Source organism: Ovis aries, chromosome 5 (genome assembly GCF_016772045.2).
Source record: "Ovis aries strain OAR_USU_Benz2616 breed Rambouillet chromosome 5, ARS-UI_Ramb_v3.0, whole genome shotgun sequence".
Taxonomy (NCBI): domain Eukaryota; kingdom Metazoa; phylum Chordata; class Mammalia; order Artiodactyla; family Bovidae; genus Ovis; species Ovis aries.
The window spans coordinates 36209296-36229240 of record NC_056058.1 but is presented as its reverse complement, the minus strand read 5'-3'; the positions used below and the strand labels follow the sequence as shown (position 1 = coordinate 36229240).

General features: G+C 41.7%; 1 protein-coding gene across 4 annotated transcripts in view; it reads left to right on the top strand.

Moving 5' to 3' along the window:
* The first annotated feature begins 12558 nt into the window (after window positions 1–12558).
* Window positions 12559–19945, top strand: part of UIMC1 (ubiquitin interaction motif containing 1) — a 131214-nt gene continuing 123827 nt past the window's right edge. For 3 of the 4 annotated variants that reach the window (XM_012178271.4, XM_060415699.1, XM_060415697.1), the window contains exon 1: window positions 12559–12682. The gene's annotated coding sequence lies outside the window, so the exon portion shown is untranslated. Of the gene's footprint in view, window positions 12683–12748; window positions 12877–19945 lie in introns of those variants that run through there. The other variant, XM_060415698.1, reaches the window with a different exon arrangement.

The window sequence follows — 19945 nt, the reverse complement described above, 5'->3', positions numbered from 1 at the left end:
ACCCTGATGCTGGGAAAGATTGAAGGCAAAAGAAGGAGGGGACAACAGAGGTTGGATGACATTGCTGACTCAATGGACATGAGTTTGAGCAAACTCTGAGAGATAGTGAAGGACAGAGAAGCCTGGCATACTGCAGTCCATGGGGTAGCAAAGAGTTGGAAAGAGATAAAGAAGTCAGCTAGTACCAAGTGCTGTAGAGAATGAAAATCAATGGAAACCCTTAAGGGCAGAAGGAGAAAGGAGTGACAGAGAATGAGATGGTTAGGTAACATCACTGACTAAATGGACATGAATCTGAGCAAACTTCAGGAGATGATGAAGGACAGGGGAGCTTGACATGTTGCAGTCCATGGGGTCGCAAAGAGTCGGACATGACTTAGTGACTGAACAACAACATGACAGGAGAGGGACCTGAACCAACGCAGAGGCAAAGGAGGGGGTGGATCAAAGTGTCTTTCTGAATTCAGGAGTCCATGACCTATGGAATGTGCCCAGGAGGGTGGTCCAAGAGGCTTCTAGCTTGAGGGAATATGCACAATAGATGGTATGTAAGAGGAACCACCCCAAGTTGAAGGTCAGGAAGGGTGGCGGTGAGGAGATACCCCTCATCCAAGGTAAGGAGCAGCGGCTGCGCTTTGCTGGAGCAGCCGTGAAGAGATACCCCACGCAAGAGGGCATCAGAAGGCAGACACAATGAAACCATACTCACAGAAAACTAGTCAATCTAATCACACTAGGACCACAGCCTTGTCTAACTTAATGAAACCAAGCCATGCCCGCAGGGCAACCCAAGACAGGCGGGTCATGGTGGAGAGGTCTGACAGAATGTGGTCCACTGGAGAAGGGAATGGCAAACCACTTCAGTATTCTTACCTTGACAACCCCTTGAACAGTATGAAAAGGCAAAATGATAGGATACTGAAAGAGGAACTCCCCAGGTTGGTAGGTGCCCAATATGCTACAGGAGATCAGTGGAGAAATAACTCCAGAAAGAATGAAGGGATGGAGCCAAAGCAAAAACAATACTCAGCTGTGAATGTGACTGGTGATAGAAGCAAGGTCCGATGTTGTAAAGAGCAATATTGCATAGGAACCTGGAATGTCAGGTCCATGAATCAAGGCAAGAGATGGCAAGAGTGAACGTCGACATTCTAGGAATCAGCGAACTAAAATGGACTGGAATGGGTGAATTTAACTCAGATGACCATTATATCTACTACTGCGGGCAGGAATCCCTTAGAAGAAATGGAGTAGCCATCATGGTCAACAAAAGAGTCCGAAATGCAGTACTTGGATGCAATCTCAAAAATAACAGAATGATCTCTGTTTGTCTCCAAGGCAAACCATTCAGTATCACAATAATCCAAGTCTATACCCCAACCAGTAATGCTGAAGAAACTGAAGTTGAATGGTTCTATGGAGACCTACAAGACCTTTCAGAACTAACACCCACAAAAGATGTCCTTTTCATTAAGGGGACTGAAATGCAAAAGTAGGAAGTCAAGAAACACCTGGAGTAACATGCAAATTTGGCCTTGGAATGTGGAATGAAGCAGGGCAAAGACTAATAGAGTTTTGCCAAGAAAATGCACTGGTCATAGCAAACACCCTCTTCCAACAACATAAGAGAAGACTCTACACATGGACATCACCAGATGGTCAACACCGAAATCAGATTCATTATGTTCTTTGCAGCAAAAGATGGAGAAGCTCTATACAGTCAACAAAAACAAGACCAGGAGCTGACTGTGGCTCAGATCATGAACTCCTTATTACCAAATTCACACTCAAATTGAAGAAAGTAGGGAAAACCGATAGACCATTCAGGTATGACCTAAATCAAATCTCTTATGATTATACAGTGGAAGTGAGAAATAGATTTAAGGGCCTAAATCTGATAGATAGAGTGCCTGATGAACTATGGAATGAGGATCATGACATTGTACAGGAGACAGTGATCAAGACCATCCCCATGGAAAAGAAATGCAAAAAAGCAAAATGTCTGTCTGAGGAGGCCTTACAAATAGCTGTGAAAAGAAGAGAAGCAAAAAGCAAAGGAGAAGAGGAAAGATATAAGCATCTGAATGCAGAGTTCCAAAGAATAGCAAGAAGGGATAAGAAAGCCTTCTTCAGCGATCAATGCAAAGAAATAGAGGAAAAGAACAGAATGGGAAAGACTAGAGATCTCTTCAGGAAAATTAGAGATACCATGGGAACATTTCATACAAAGATGGGCTCGATAAAGGACAGAAATGGTAGGGACCTAACAGAAGCAGAAGATACTAAGAAGAGGTGGCAAGAATACACAGAAAAACTGTGCAAAAAGGATCTTCATGACCCAGATAATCACGATGATGTGATCACTCATCTAGAGCCAGACATCCTGGAATGTGAAGTCAAGTGGGCCTTAGAAAGCATCAATTTAACAAAGCTAGTGGAGGTGAAGGCATTCCAGTTGAGCTATTTCAAATCCTGAAAGATGATGCTGTGAAAGTGCTGCACTCAATATGCCAGCAAATTTGGAAAACTCAGCAGTGGCCTCAGGACTGGAAAAGGTCAGTTTTCATTCCAATCCCAAAGAAAGACAATGCCAAAGAATGCTCAAACTACCACACAATTTTGCACTCATCTCACATGCTAGTAAACTAATGCTCAAAATTCTCCAAGCCAGGCTTCAGCAGAATGTGAACTGTGAACTTCCTGATGTTCAAGCTGGTTTTAGAAAAGGCAGAGGAACAGAGATCAAATTGCCAATATCCGCTGGATCATGGAAAAGCAAGAGAGTTCCAGAAAAACATCTATTTCTGCTTTATTGACTATGCCAAAGCCTTTGACTGTGTGGATCACAATAAACTGTGGAAGATTCTGAGAGAGATGGGAATACCAGACCACCTGACCTGCCTCTTGAGAAATGTGTATGCAAGTCAGGAAGCAACATTGAGAACTGGGCATGGATCAACAGACTGGTTCCAAATAGGAAAAGGAGTATGTCAAGGCTGTATATTGTCACCCTGCTTATTTAACTTTTATGCAGAGTACATCATGAGAAACACTGGACTGGAAGAAACACAAGCTGGAATCAAGATTGCTGGGAGAAATATCAATAACCTCAGATATGCAGATGACACCACCCTTATGGCAGAAAGTGAAGAGGAACTAAAAAGCCCCTTGATGAAAGTGAAAGAGGAGAGTGAAAAAGTTGGCTTAAAGCTCAACATTCAGAAAACGAAGATCATGGCATCTGGTCCCATCACTTCATGGCAAATAGATGGGGAAACAGTGGAAACAGTGTCAGACTTTATTTTTTGGGGCTCCAAAATCACTGCAGATGGTGATTGCAGCCATGAAATTAAAAGATGCTTACTCCTTGGAAGAAAAGTTATGACCAACCTAGATAGCATATTCAAAAGCAGAGACATTACTTTGCCAACTAAGGTCCGTCTAGCCAAGGCTATGGTTTTTCCTGCGGTCATGTATGGATGTGAGAGTTGGACTGTGAAGAAGGCCTAGCACCGAAGAATTGATGCTTTTGAACTGTGGTGTTGAAGAAGACTCTTGAGAGTCCCTTGGACTGCAAGGAGATCCAACCAGTCCATTCTGAAGGAGATCAACCCTGGGATTTCTTTGGAAGGACTGATGCTAAAACTGAAACTCCAGTACTCTGGCCACGTCATGCAAAGAGCTGACTCATTGGAAAAGACTTTGATGCTGGGAGGGATTGGGGGCAGGAGGAGAAGGGGACGACAGAGGATGAGATGGCTGGATGGCATCACTGACTGGATGGACGTGAATCTGAGTGAACTCCGGGAGTTGGTGATGGACAAGGCGGCCTGGCGTGCTGCGATTCATGGGGTTGCAAAGAGTTGGACACGACTGAACGACTGAACTGACTGACTGACTGAAACCCATTAACAGAGATAAGGAATATATTAGGTGTGCATGTTCAGAGGCAAAGACAATGAATTTTTGTTTTTCTTCCAACTTTTTTATTGTGGTAAAATACATGGAACATAAAATTTCCTACTGTAACCATTAAATAATGTATTTTTGTTTATTTTGGCAGCTCCGTGAGGCTTGGGGGATCTTAGTTTCCCAACTAAGGATCAAACCCAGGCCCTTGGCAGTGAAACATGGAGTCCTAACCACTAGACTGCTGGAGAATTCCCCTATCTTAACCTTTTAAAAAAATATTTGATTATTTATTTGGCTGCATAGGGTCATAGGGAAAGAACCTGCATACAATGCAGGAGACCTGGGTTCAATTCCCAGGTTGGGAAGATCCCCTGAAGAAGGGAATAGCAACCTACTCCAGTATTCTTGCCTGGAGAATCCCGTGGACACAGGAGCCTGGCAGGCTATAGTCTAGAGGGTAGCAAAGAGTTGGACACAACTGAGCAGTTAACAACGGAGAAGGCAATGGCACCCCACTCCAGTACTCTTGCCTGGAGAATCCCTTGGACAGAGGAGCCTGGTAGGCCGCAGTCCATGAGGTTGCTAGGAGTCAGACACGACTGAGAGACTTCACTTTCACTTTTCACTTTCATGCATTGGAGAAGGAAATGGCAACCTACTCCAGTGTTCTTGCCTGGAGAATCCCAGGGACGGTGGAGCCTGGTGGGCTGCCATCTATGGGGTTGCACAGAGTTGGACACGACTGGAGTGACCTAGCAGCAGCAGCAGCAGCAGCAGCAGCAGCTTGAGGAGAAGAGCTTCTTTATATCTGAAAATGAAGATTAAAAGCCAGTAATGTATCAGACAAAAACTCATGAAAATTTTAATCATATGTAGCAGTTTATTTAATCCCTTGTAATTAATCTTCATTCTATTGTCCTTGCCTGATGATTGAGGTTGATCATAACAGTGATAGTTTTAAGGAGTTTGTGAAGTTTTTGTTAAGGCTTGTATGATTGTCCCGTGAAGTGGGTGCCTTGATCACTGGAGATGGTAGAGTGTATACTCTGAGTGAAAGATGCACTTTTAACTTTTTTTTCCTTTGTGAAGGCATTAATCCTGCAGCCAGGAAAGGCTTTAACCCATCAAATAAAAAATGAAGCTTGTCTGGGAGCCAGAAAGCCAAGTGGCTGTCTTGGATTTCCCAGAGCCCTGACTGTTTTATTACAGCTATTGTTTACCCATTTTAAATTCCCTGATTTACGAGTAGGCTGTTGCCATGTTACAAGGACATCAAGATGGTAAAAGTCTGACAATGAGGGGTTAATTTTTTGTAGAAGCAGAATGAAATTTATCTTCATAGATCATTATGAAATAATATTTATTCATTTTTATCAAAGTAACAAAAGACTTTAAAAACAAATATAAGTCTTTCAAAGGCAAAGAAATTCACACATTCTGTTATCAAAAGTCACATTCATTCCAAAAAAACTGTGTTCTCTTAATAAAAAGAGAAAACCAAATAAATTCCAGTTTTGTACCAGCTTATAGTCACTGTAAAACAATAGTTATTCACTTAGCCAAAGTAACAATCAGTTCAGTTCAGTTCAGTTCAGTTCAGTCACTCAGTCATGTCTGACTCTTTGTAACTCCATGAACTGCAGCATGCCAGGCCTCCCTGTCCATCACTAACTCCTGGAGTCCACCCATGTCCATTGTGTCGGTGATGCCATCCAACCATCTCATCTTCTGTCATCCCCTTCTCCTCCTACCTTCAATCTTTCCCAGCATCAGGGTCTTTTCAAATGAGTCAGGTGGCCAAAGTATTGGAGTTTCAGCTTCAACATCAGTCCTTCCGATGAACACCCAGAACTGATCTCCTTTAGGATGGACTGGTTGGATCTCCTTGCAGTCCAAGGGACTCTCATGAGTCTTCTCCAACACCACAGTTCAAAAGCATCAATTCTTAGGTGCTCAGCTTTCTTCACAGTCTAACTCTCACATCCATACATGGCCACTGGAAAAACCATAGCCTTGACTAGATGGAACTTTGTTGGCAAAGTAATGTCTCTGCTTTTGAATATGCTATCTAGGTTGGTCATAACTTTTCTTCCAAGGAGTAAGCATCTTTTAATTTCATGGCTGCAGTCACCATCTGCAGTGATTTTGGAGCCCCCCAAAATAAAGTCTGACAGTTTTCACCATTTCCGCATCTATTTGCCATGAAGTGATGGGACCAGGTGCCATGATCTTCGTTTTCTGAATGTTGATCTTTAAGCCAACTTTTTTACTCTCCTCTTTCACTGTCATCAAGAGGCTCTTTAGTTCTTCTTCACTTTCTGCCATAAGGGTGGTGTCATCTGCATATTTGCTGCTGCTGCTAATCTGAGGTTATCAGTATTTCTCCCGGCAATTTTGATTCCAGTTTGTGCTTCTTTCAGCCCAGCGTTTCTCATGATGTATTCTGCATAAAAGTTAAATAAGCAGGGTGACAATATACAGCCTTGACGTACTCCTTTTCCTATTTGGAACCAGTCTGTTGTTCCATAGCCAGTTCTAACTGTTGCTTCCTGACCTGCATACAGGTTTCTCAAGAGGCAGGTCAGGTGGTCTGGTATTCCCATGTCTTTCAGAATTTTCCACAGTTTATTGTGATCCACACAGTCAAAGGCTTTGGCATAGTCAATAAAGCAGAAATAAAAGATTTCAAAGGCAGTTCAACATCTCAAGAAAACTTGTACTATCCATAAAACTCTTTTTTCAGGGTCCACTTTCCATAAACCTTTTTTTTCACTTTCTGTATTTATCACTTTATTTGTCGATTCAGAGAACAGCCACCTGTAAGTCAGACTTACTTCCTTTTGCCTTAGTAAAATGCAATTCCACTCCTTATACCTTTTTAATAAAAGCACGTCTTACTTTCCTTAAGCAACCATGAACTGTCCTTTATTTCAGTACTCTATAGATCAGTAAACATAAATCACCTAAAGCTCTTATCTCATTTGCATTTTCTTTCCTTAAAAGTTTTTTCATATCAAGACTTTCCTTGTTGAGAAATTTGCAATAGATATAATAAGATCTTATTTAGTTTATATTAAATCTAGGCATAATAAAAGTATTATACTTATTGTTGATGATTCTTAGATATGTCCATATTAATTAGATTAACAAACAAACATTAATATTGATACCAGGTATTAATTTAATATTGAATATTTCCAGTTCATGTGAACCTGAAATTCATTCAGTTTAATTTATCTTGTATTTAGAATTATTTGTTTCATAAGCACTTACTTTTCTTTAAGCCAATTAAATTCTAGCTTATTTACAAATTAATTGTAGCAAAATCATCAAAAGACAAAGACACATACTAAGACCTACATATCCAGACAGACAGAAATCTCATGTTTGAGATTTTAAATGTCCCTTTGCCTTTTTTTTTTTCCCCTTGGCTTTAAGTTCTGCTAATTTGCCCAAGTGTGAAGTCCCAAGTAGCGTGAGCTGTGTATTTCAAGGACATGATAAGAATTAACTTTAGGCTTTTTCCTAAGTGACCTTCTGTTTTTTCAAGGTGAAGTGGAGTGAAGTGAAGTCACTCAGTCGTGTCCGACTCTGTGTGACCCCCATGGACTGTAGCCTACCAGGCTCCTCAGTCCGTGGAATTTTCCAGGCAAGAGTACTGGAGTGGGTTGCCATCTCCTTCTCCAGGGGACCTTCCCAACCCAGGGACTGAACCCAGGTCTCCTGCACTGCAGGCAGATGCTTGACCATCTGAGCCACCAGGGAAGCCCTTTTTCAAGGCAGTTTGTATCAATCCCAATCTCCTAATTTATCCCTTCTCCCCTTACTCCCTGGTGACCGTAAGTTTGTTTTCTACCTCTATAGAAAACCTCTATTTCTGTTTTATAAATAAGTTCATTTATACTCTTTTTAAAAATATTCCACATATAAGTGATATCATATGATATGTCTTTCTCTGTCTGACTTCACCTGAGGTCCATACATGCTGCAGACAGCATTATCTCACTTTTTATGGCCAAGGACTATTCCATTGTATATATGTACCACATCTTTCTTATTCACTCCTCTGTTGGTGGACATTTAGGTTGCTTCCTTGTCCTGGCTATTGTAAATGGTGCTGCAACGAACATTGGGGTGCTTTATATTTTCAAATTATGGTTTTCTCTAGATATATGCCTAAGAGCAGGATTGGTGGATCATATAGTAGCTCTAATTTTAGTTTTTTAAGGAACTTTCATGCTGTCCTCCATAGTGGCTATACTAAGTCCCAGTAGTCCTGTAACTGGATATTTCATTCTCCTATGACTGAACATTTATTTTCAGCATTTTAGAATCACCAGCGAGGGAGTTCCCTGGCAGTCCAGTGGTTAGGACTCAATGCTTCCATTGCAGGGGGCACAGGTTCAATCCCTGGTCAGGGAATTAAGATGCTGCAAGCCATGTGACACAGCCAAAAGAAAACCCCCCAAAGTAAAATAAAATCTCCAATGGATAAACTTATGTATATGTATTTTTGTATGACTGAAGGTAGATGTTTCTTTAATCTGATTTATAATATCTAAAAAGATTCAGATTCAAATATTTGAGTATTTGTTAATTATAATGGTCAAAAAAATAGCTTGCTTGCAATTTCAAGCTGTTCTTCAGTTAAACTGAGATGCAAGCTTTAAAAAAGGGAAGGAAAAATCTATTTCTAAATGGAATCAAGAACACTATCTAATGGTGTGTATTCCCTATAAATATAAATATTTCTATTTTTAAATAAATAGAAATATAGATTTGAAAGAGCCCAATGGTATAACAAATGCTGAGGTCAAAAAATGAAAAAAGAAATGAAAAGAAAAAAGAGAAGATTACATCATGGCTAACCAAGTGCCGTATGCACATACTTGAGACTCTTCTAGCATTTTCTTGGATGCTGTGCACATGTGCTTTGGTACTGTTCTCTTTTGCTATAGTTTTATAGGAGTAGATAATTATATAGCCCTACATTTTTTTTTTTGAAGGAAAGTAAAGAATTATCAGCTTCCTAATTATTGTGGTTTGAGGAGGTCAATAAATAACATTCCTGTTCTTTGGCCAAGATTGGAATGGATTGAAAGACTAGTGTGTTAACCAACTGAGTTTGCTTATATTTCAATCCTGAATTGGATGGGCTTGCCATGTCATGTGTGTGCATGTGCTAAGTTGCTTCAGTCATGTCTGACTCTTTGTGCAACCTTATGGACTGCAACCCACCAGGCTCCCCTGTTCATGGGATTCACCAGGCAAGAATATGGGAGTGGGTTGCCATGCCCTCCTTCAGGGGATCTTCCTGACCCAAGGATCAAACCTACATCTCTTCTCCTGCATTTGCAGGCAGATTCTTTACCACTAGTGCCACCTGGGAAGCCCTTGCCATGTTATGGGTACATCTAAACAGTCTCAGCTTTTCTTGGTGTGTACGGTAGAGGTGAGGGATGGTGTAATGTGCTGAAAAGTTATAGCAGAGACGAGCAGAAAAAATGTGCTTCATGCAGGTGGGTGGATCTGAGGGAGAGTGAGGAAAGGACTGGGAAAAGCAAGTGCGGTTCCTTCTCTGAAACCTATCAGTCATATAAGTCTGTCCTACTCTGGGAGGTGTGAGGAAAGAGGTAGAGAGGGGCCAGGCTTTTTACACTAACTGTAGTATTTTCACATGGAACATGAGGCGTTGTAAACAAATGATTTTCCTAATGTTAACAAATAATACACTTTAAAAATGACATGAAGTTCTATGCATAAATGGCAAGAAAAACTTTAGAAAAAAAAATCAGCACAGAAAGATTAGATCACCTGATGCAGCAATCATTAAATGGTCTCTAGTGATTGCTTATAAAGAAAGCTGAGCACCGAAGAATTGATGCTTTTGAACTGTGGTGTTAGAGAAGACTCTTGAGAGTCCCTTGGACTGCTAGGAGATTCAGCCAGTCCATCCTAAAGGAGATCAGTCCTGAGTGTTCATTGGAAGGACTGATGGTGAAGCTGAAACTCCAATTCTTTGGCCATCTGATGCGAAGAGCTGACTAATTTGAAAAGACCCTGATGCTGGGAAAGATTGAGGGCGGGAGAAGAAGAGGACAACAGAGGATGAGATGGTTGGATGACATCACCAACTCAATGGACATGAGTTTGGGTAGGCTCTGGGAGTTGGTGATGGACAGGGAGGCCTGGGTTTGCAAAGATTCAGGCACGACTGAGCGACTGAACTGAACTGAACTGAGTGATTGCTTTGTTTACTTTATAAATATATGGTTTATTTATTTTTAAATTATAGAGTAGTTGTAAAAATAAAATGAGAACATTACAGATAAATTAAGGTTCTCTTTGTCTGAACATAGTTTTGGACTTCTAGTTCCCTTTCCAGAAGTATTCTCTACTTTTGGCTTATTATGTATCCACCCATCCTCCCAGGCCTATGAAAATACTTTAAAAAATTATTTATTTATTTATGTTATTTTTGGCTGCGCTGGGTCTTTGTTGTTTTGCTCTGGCTTTCTCTAGTTGCAGCAAGTGGGGGCTACTCTTCCTGTGGTGTGCAGTCTTCTCATAGATGTGTGGCTTCTTTCATTGCAGAGCACAGACTCCAGGTGCATGGGCTTTAGTAGTTGCAGCACGCAGGCTCAATAGTTGTGGCTCCCGGGCTCTAGAGCACAGGCTAAGTAGTTGTGGGCTTAGTTGCTCCCTGGCATGTGGGATCTTCCCTCATCAGGGATCAAAATGTGTCTGCTGCATTGGCAGGTGGATTCTTTACCGATGAGCCACCAGGGAAGCCCACTAGAGTCTTTTTATAACCTAATGTTGGAAATGACGTCCCAGCATTTCTCTTGTATTATATGTTTTTTGAAAGAGAGTCATTAAGTGTAGCCCACACTGGTGGCTCAGACGGTAAAAGTGTCTGCCTACAATGCAGGAGACCCGGGTTCGATCCCTGGGTCGGGAAGATCCCCTGGAGAAGGAGATGGCAACCCACTGCAGTACTCTTGCCTGGAAAATCCCGTGGATGGAGGAGCCTGGTGGGCTGCAGTCCATGGGGTCGCAAAGAGTCGGACACGACTGAGCGACTTCACTTTCACTTTCACACTCGAAGGGAAGGAGGAATTCCATAAGAATGTGATTGCCAGGAGGCAGGATGATCCGGGGCCATTTTAGAGGCTGCACGCCATAGGCTGGCTCTCTTTAGGCTTGCAAGATGGCTGTTAACAACAATTGATAAACATTTTTCTCTGAGGTAAGATGCTTCAAAAGGACATTTCTGGCCCTATGCTGAAAGCTTTTCTGATCTCCCCATTTCCCAATTCAATTCAATCAACAAGTTTTGGGTGTTTATTTTTGGCCAGGCTCTTTACTACTTGCTAGGGTTATATGGACCATATCTTCAGAAAGTTCACAAGTCATATTGTTATGGTGTACACATACTCATCTCTGCTTGCTCCTCTTACCTTAACCCCAGCTTCAAGACTTTTCTTTAAATACACCTGCTTTCTCCCCAGAAGGCAGGTCATAGTTTCCCAGACTCTAGTCTGCCACCCTCCTCATTGGGTGGCAAATCAATACATTTCTGGAGAAGGCAATGGCAACCCACTCCAGTACTCTTGCCTGGAAAATCCCATGGATGGAAGAGCCTGGTAGGCTGCAGTCCGTGGGGTTGCTAAGAGTCGGACACGACTGAGAGACTGCACTTTCATTTTCACATTCATGCATTCGAGAAGGAAATGGCAGCCCACTCCAGTGTTCTTGAGTGGAGAATCCCAGGGACGGGGGAGCCTGGTGGGCTGCCGTCTATGGGGTCACAGAGTCGGACACGACTGAAGTGACTTAGCAGCAGCAGCAGCAGCAGCAATACATTTCTTCTTCCTTTATCCTCAAAACTTTGTCCCCATCAGTCTCATTTGGTGTGGTGACAAGGACCAAATTGCCAGTAACATATTTATTGACACATTACTATTCAACAACTCTTACGAGCTGTCAAATGTCGATATATATAGTACTCATTTATGAGTCTTAAATGTAATATTTTATTATAGAACATATCGTTTTATTCATTCACATCTTATTGTACATTTCCTTTGTTTATATTTTTCACAAGGAAGAGGGCCTGAATATGAACACGTCTTCTGCACACTTGTAGACATGAAATTGCTGGGTCATAAAAAAGCAGGTTTTAAATTTCACCACAGATGGCTTATTTTATGCTTCTACCTTGCATTCCACTTCCCAGAGTCCCTTCTCCTGAAATGGTCAGACTTTAATAACATTTACCATCCGTAGATTGTTTTCATTATCTTATGAACAGATAATTTCAGTGTAACTTAAGTTACACGCAAAAACAGGGCCAGACGAGGCTTGATGTGGCAGAGAAGACTTTCAAGGTTTCACGGTAGGGTTTCACGGACTCTGTTACTACTACTCTTTGGTTCCCCTCAAAGTACTGGCAAATGATAAAGCAAACGAACAGACTGCGAGACCACTGGGATGTGCCCAGTCGACTCATGGAGATGAAATCTGCCTCCGGTTGATGGCGACCCCCCACCTCACACAGTTGGTATGTCCTGGTGGCAGCCTCCCCCCTCAGTGCGGCTTGGTTCCGTCCTTGGGCGCCCGCGCATGCGCCCGCCCCGAGAGCGCGTCGCGACCCCGCGGTGTTTCAGGTTCGCGCGCGCTCGCCCGCCTCAGGTTCCTGACGAGCTGCGGCCGCTCGCGGCCGGCGGGACCGGAGCGGAGGGGCTCATCCGCGCGGCGCCGACGGTCGGTGAGTACCAGCCGCTTCGGCACACCTCCAGCCGCCTTCTTCCCGCCTCCTCTTCTCCCTCAGTGGGGGCGCGGCCCACTCTTCTCCCGAGCGGAGTCTCTGACTTGGGGTTAGGACCTTCTTGATGCTGAGGCGGGTCTCTTCGGACGCCAAGGTGGGCGCCTGCTGACAGGACGGCTCTTCGGGACGCCAGGGTAGGCCGTTAGGACACCGAGGATGGCCCCTCAGGATACTGGGCGCCTCGACGCCGGTTGGGGCGCTGGGGACCCCGAATGGTCTTCCTCCCTCGACTGCCGGGCCCGCTCCCCTCAAACCGAGGGTGCGGCCTGCCTTCTCCCCAGGTCCCTTTCGGCCCTTCTGGGTCTCCTGCGACCGGCTCCGGTCCCCGCTCACCCCTCGAAGGCGTCTTCCTCACGCTGAGCACCCAGGGAGGGGGCTCCGTCTATGCCGCCTCCTTTCGTGGGGCCTCACAGCCGGGACCTCTCTCGGAGTCAGGTCGACTGGGTCCCCCAGCCCCTTTCTCCTCACGCTCCCTATCTCCTCTAGGCTACTGTTTTCTGTTGGTTAGTGGTCTAGGTTATTTTGCCCCAGAAATTAAGATTTTCCTTGGGAATCCTGATCGTCGTGTACCATTTCCCCCTGCCACAGAAGTAGTATGTTTCCGTTCTGTACGATGATAGACAGTGTTTCAGGCCTTTTACATATACGCATTTGTTGAACGTTCACGACAGTCTTATGCCGTAGGTACTCTTACCGTCTTTAACTTATGTGTTAGATAACTGAGGATCAAAGACACACATGGTGTAAGCGGTTGAGCTGGTTTTGAATCCAGCCAGCCTGACTCCAGTGTTCTTGTATATAGTCACTGAATATGAATAAGTGAAAGTCTACTGTCTTTATTTTTTCCTGTCAGAGGCAGTGCCTTTTAGTTGAAATTAGATACATTGTGCTTCAATTATCAGCATTCCCATTTTGAATTTAAGAAATTACCAGATGTTTGATTTTGAGTTTCCTAACTTGTAAAATCACGATAAAAGTGTTCTAAAATCCTGAAACCTACCACGTAGAGTTTTTGGGAGGAATAACTAGTGTCCAAGGACCCAGTAAATAACTATTACTCATTGTGTTTGGATTCTGTTTTTACACACTTGTCTTAAACTGAGGCTGAGTATAAACTGGGAAATAGAGCATGTGTGTGTAGGCATATAGAGCATCGGGGTGTGTGTGTGTGTGTGTAGGTGTGCATTTACTTTTTTTAATTGGAGAAACAGTAAAGCTCATATGATCAGTTGATGAAGAGCTTGGTATCAGATTTCTTGAATAGTAGATTATTTAGAAGTAAGAATCAATCAGAGAGGACTGTTAAGGTTCCAATGCCTCCAGGCTTTCAGAGCAATTTTGACAGGTTTGGTAGGTAGAATGTCAAGATTTAAAATTTTCTTGTCAGTGATTGTTCTTCGCATAGATCAAGATGATGGATGTGTTGAACAAAAATGACAAACAGTATCTTACAAATTGGAGATTTTCCAGGACGCTACCAACTGTAATATAACAAGTCTCATTTTTGGGTCACCTTTCCTGCCTTTGCATAGATGTTTTGTTTCTGTTATGATTGAGAAGAGTGTTGGTATCTAGACTCTGTTCCTTTTTTGCAGACACTTAGTGGTAATTCCTTCTGTAGACTCTATTCAAGTAGTTGAAGATAAGCCATTATTTTAGTGATTTTTTTTTTTTCATTTTGAAAGATGGCAACTTAAATAGGAGCTGAATTATGTTAGATTGCTTGTTTAAATTGGCTGAACAGTGACTTCTTTAGGGACTTCCCTGGTGGCTTAGCGGTAAAGAATCCCCCTGCAGTTCAGGAGCCACAGGAGACACGGGTTCAATCCCTGGGTGGGGAAGATCCCTTAGAGGAGGAAATGGCAACCCACTCCAGTATTCTTGCATGGAGAATCCCATGGATAGAAGAGTCTGGCAGGTTACAGTCCATGGGGTCGTAAAGAGTTGGACACAACTGAAGCAACTTAGCACGCATGCACATGACCTTTTTTACTCTTAGAATTTCCATGGAAATAGTGTGGCTAAATGTCATGAAGCAATGGAATTTTGGAATCTGTCTGTGGGGTGCCTCTGACTTAATGCTTATTGATCCCTTATCTTATGATTCTTTGAAAGCCCACTTTGAGCCTGTAGATGGTTCTGTGCTAAGGAGAACAGTTTTTGTTTCTTTACATATCTTTAAGAAATTAGATGTATGTGATGGTATAGCACCATTGCTATCAGATTTGAACATATTGGTTTCAATAATTAAATGTACTTCCTGTACATTTAATTATTGAAACCAATATGTTCAAATCTAACAAGATATTTTCCTAGGGCACTATGGTTCCTCCTGTCTGACCCCATACTTAATCCCTACTTCCAAGTCCTGTTCAAGCTGTTCTCTTAGATTCAAGGATCACCTCAAGTCTTATTCTCCATATAGCAATAGTTTCCTTTGACCTGTAATTTAGCCTTTTGTGCTGTTATATAGCATTCAGTAAGTTAAATATATATAATTTAAACATTTTATTGAATTATATTTTATAATTTAAATATATAGCATAAAGTATGCTAAGTCACTTCAGTTGTGTCTCTTGGCGATTCCATGGACTAGAACTCACTGGGCTCTTCTGTCCATGGGATTCTCCAGGTAAGAATACTGGAGTGGGTTGCTATTTCCTTCTCCAGCGGATCTTCCTGACCCAGGGATAGAACTCGTGTCTCTTACATCTCCTGCATTGGCAGGCAGGTTCTTTACCATTGCTGCTACTGCTAAGTCACTTCAGTCGTGTCCAACTCTGTGCGACCCCATAGACGGCAGCTTACCAGGCTCCCCCGTCCCTGGGATTCTCCACTCAAGAACACTGGAGTGGGTTGCCATTTCCTTCTCCAGTGCATGAAAGTGAAAAGTGAAAGTGAAGTCTCTCAAGTCGTGTCCGACCCTCAGCGACCCCACGGACTGCAGCCTTCCAGGCTCCTCTGTCCATGGGATTTTCCAGGCAAGAGTACTGGAGTCTTTACCACTAGTACCACCAATTCATCTAATATTTATGTGTCATACCTTACATCAGAAATCCAAAGATTAAGTCATGGAATATTGGAGTCAGAATTTAGAGTCGAGAGATAGAAGCACAAGTCCCTGCTTTGTGACTTTGGGCAGGTTAGTGTTTTGAACCTAAGTTTCCTTATAATAATTATATATACTTCTTAGGTTTTTGTAAGGATTAAATAAAATAGTCATTCACTCACAAGTATTTATTATTAAAAAAGTATTGTTTGCATATAGTGAAGTGAACCAGTCTTAATTGTATAGCTCAATATGTACATCCATGTAACTGCCACCCAAATCAAGATATGAAACATTTTTGACACCTCAAAAGGATACCCTGTGCCCCTTTCCAGTTAGTACCCTCCAAAGGTAACTAAATCCAAAGGTAACTAGTGTTCTGACTTGGTCACCATAGCTTAATTTTTTTAAACAGCTTTATTGAGATATAATTCATATACCATAAAATTTACACACTAAAATGTACAATTCAGTGGCTTTTAGTATTTTTCACAGAGTTGTATAACCATCACAGCAATCAATTTTAGAACATTTCTTCACCCTAAAGAGAAATTCCACACCCCTAATTCATCAGTACCAATCCCCCTGAGCTGTAAGCAATCACTGATCTACTGTCTGTCTATTTAGATTTACCAGTATGGGTATTTCATGTAAATGGAATCAGACAGTATGTGGTCCTTCTGTCTTCTTTTTACTGATCATAATGTTTTCAAACTTCATCTGTGTTGTTGCATGTATCAGTGCTTCATTTCTTTTTATTGCTGGATAATTTTTCATTGTATGGATCTGGTATACATTTTATTTATTCCTTCATCTGTTGATGGATATTTGGGTTGTTTCCATTTTGGGGCTGTCATGTAATGCTGCTTTATGAATATTTATGTACAGGTTTTTGTGTGGACATAAATTGTAATTTCTTTCGGCTGTGTACGTAGGAGTGGAATTGTTGAGTTGCATGGTAACTCTAATTTCAACATTTTGAGGAGCTGCTAGACTGTTTTCCAGAGAGTCTTCTCTGTTTTACATATCTATCAGTAATGTATGCAGGTTCAATTTCTCCACATCCTCGCCTAGACGTGTTACTGTTTATCTTTTTGATTATACACCCATTTGTGATATCTCATTGTGATTTTGATTTGCATTTCCCTAATGGCTAATCATATTGAGCATCTTTTCACCCATTTATTTGCTGTCTGTAAATGATCATTAAAGAAATGTGTACTTAGATTCTGTGACTGATTTTTATTGGGTTATTTGCTGTTTTATTTTTGAGTTATAAGAATATATATGTATATATATTTTAAGTACAACTCCTTAACATATATGTGATTTGTAAGAATTGTCTCCAGTTCTGTGGACTGTCCTTTTGCTTTCTTGATAGTGTCTTTGAAGCACACAGTTTCTTGATTTTTGATGTCCAGTTTAGTTTTTCTTTTGTTGCTTGTGCTTTTGATGTCATATATAAGAAGCCATTATTGAATTCAAGCTTGTAAAAATTTGTCTGTTTTCTTCTATGAATTTTATAATTCTAGCTTCTACATTTAAGTATTTGATCTGTTTTAAGTTAATTTTTGTATGGTGTGAGGGTAGGGATCAATTTCATTCTTTTGCATCTGGCTGTACAGTTTTTCCAACACCATATATTAGAAAGATGATTCTTTTCCCTATTGAATGGTCTTGGCACTGTTGTTGAAAATAAGTTGACTGTAGACATGACCATGTATTTCCAGACTGTCAGTTCTTTTCCATTGATTTGTGCATTCATTCTTAGCTCCAGTGCCACACTGTCTTGATTACTGTACCTTTGTACTAGATTTTGAAATCAGGATGTGTTAGTCCATCAACTTTTTTTCCCCAAGATAGTTTTGATTGTTTCAATTATTGTTTTGAATTTCCATGCCAATTTTAGGATCAACTTGTCAGTTTTCACCAAAAAAATCAACTAGGATTTTATTAGGGATTGCACTGACTGTGTATGTCAATTTGGGAAGTATTGCCATCTTAGTTTTGTCTGAGCTGCTGCTACTGCTGCTAAGTCACTTCAGTCATGTCTGACACTGTGCGACCCCATAGATGGAAGCCCACCAGGCTCCCCCGTACCTGCTATTCTCCAGGCAAGAATACTGGAGTGGGTTGCCATTTCCTTCTCCAACGCGTGAAAGTGAAGTCTCTCAGTCGTGTCCGACTCCCGGCGACCCCATGGACTGTAGCCTACCAGGCTCCTCTGTCCATGGGATTTTCCAGGCAAGAGTACTGGAGTGGATTGCCAGTGCCTTCTCCGATTGTCTGATCTAGTGGAGGTGATGGAATTCCAGCTCAGCTATTTCAAATCCTAAAAGATGATGCTGTTAAAATGCTACACTCCTTATGCCAACAAATTTGGAAAACTAAGCAATGGCCACAGTCCTGGAAAAGTTTTCATTCCAATCCCAAAGAAAGCAATGCCAGAATATGTTCAAACTGCTGTACAGTTGTGCTTATTTCACATGCTAGCAAGGTAATGCTCAAAATTCTTCAGGCTAGGCTTTAACAGTACAGGAGCTGAGAACTTCCAGGGGTACCAGCTGGATCATAGAGAAAGCAAGGGAATTCCAGAAAAACATCTGCTTCGTTGACTATGCTAAAGCCTTTAACTGTGTGGATTGCAACAAACTGTGGAAAATTCTTAAAGAGATGGGAATACCAGACTACCTTCCTGCCTCCTGTGAAACCTGTATGCGGGTCAAGAAGCAACAGTTAGAACTGGACATACAACAACAGACTGGTTAAAAATTTAGAAAGGAGTACATCAAGACTGTATATTGTCACCAATATTTAAGCTCTATGCAGAGTACACCATGCGAAATGTTGGGCTGGATGAATCACAAGCTGGAATCAAGATTGCTGGGAGAAATATCAACAACCTCAGATACACAGATAATACTACTCTAATGGCAGAAAGTGGAGAGGAACTAAAGAGCCTTTTGATGAGAGTGAAAGAGGAGAGTGAAAAGCTGGCTTAAAACTCAGCATTCAAAAAACTAAGACCATGGTATCTGGTCCCATCACTTCATTGCAATTAGATGGGGAAAAAGTGGAAACAATGACAGATTTTATTTTCTTGGCCTCCCCAAACACTACAGACAGTGACTGCAGCCACGAAATTAAAAGACGCTTGCTCCTTAGAAGAAAAGCTGTGACAAATCTAGACAGTGTATTAAAAAGCAGAGACATCACTTTGCTGACAAAAGTCCGTCTAGTCAAAGCATTGGTTTTTCTAGTAGTCATGTATGGATGTGAGAGTTGGACCATAAAGAAGGCTGAACACCGAAGAACTGATGCTTTTGAATTGTGGTGCTGGAGAAGACTCTTGAGAAGACTCTTGGAGAAGACTCTCGATATCCACAGCAAGGATCTCAAACCAGTCAATCCTAAAGGAAATTAATCCTGGCTATTCATTGGAAGGACTGATGCTGAAATTGAAGCTCCAATATTTTTGCTACTTGATGCGAAGAGCCTACTCATTGGAAAAGACTTTGATGCTGATTGAGGGCAGGAGAAGAGGGTGACTGGATGAGATGGTTGGGTGGTATCATTGACTCAATGGATGTGAGTTTGAGCAAACTCTGGAAGATAGTAAAGGACAGGAAAGCCTGTCATGCTGCAGTCCATAGATTCTCAAAGAGTTGAACACAACAACTGAACAACAACATTTGTTTCCTAGGCTATCTTCACTCTTTCACTCTTTTTTTTTTTTCCTTTTCTGTTTGCTGTTGTGATTGGGTGAGTTCCAGTGCCCTCTCTTTAAGTGCAGTGACCCTTTTTTTTCTTGCTTCATCTGATCTGCTGTTGAACCTTCACATTACATTTTCCATTTCAGTCATTGTATTCGTCAGCTCTGTGACTTCTATTTGGTGCTTCCTTTTATTTTCTGCCTCTGTTTTGAGATTTTCACTTTGTCCCTCCATTTTTCTCTTGAGCTTGGTGAATATCTTTATAACCATTCTTTTGTAGTTTCTTCAGGTTAAATCACTTATCTCTGTTTCATTAAGGTCTGTTTTTGAGGTGTTACCTTGTTCTTTCACTTGAAACATATTTGTCTGTTTTTTCATTTTCCTTGTCTCTGTGTTGGTTAGATACGCATTAGTTGGTTATGCATTAGATGAAATAGCCAC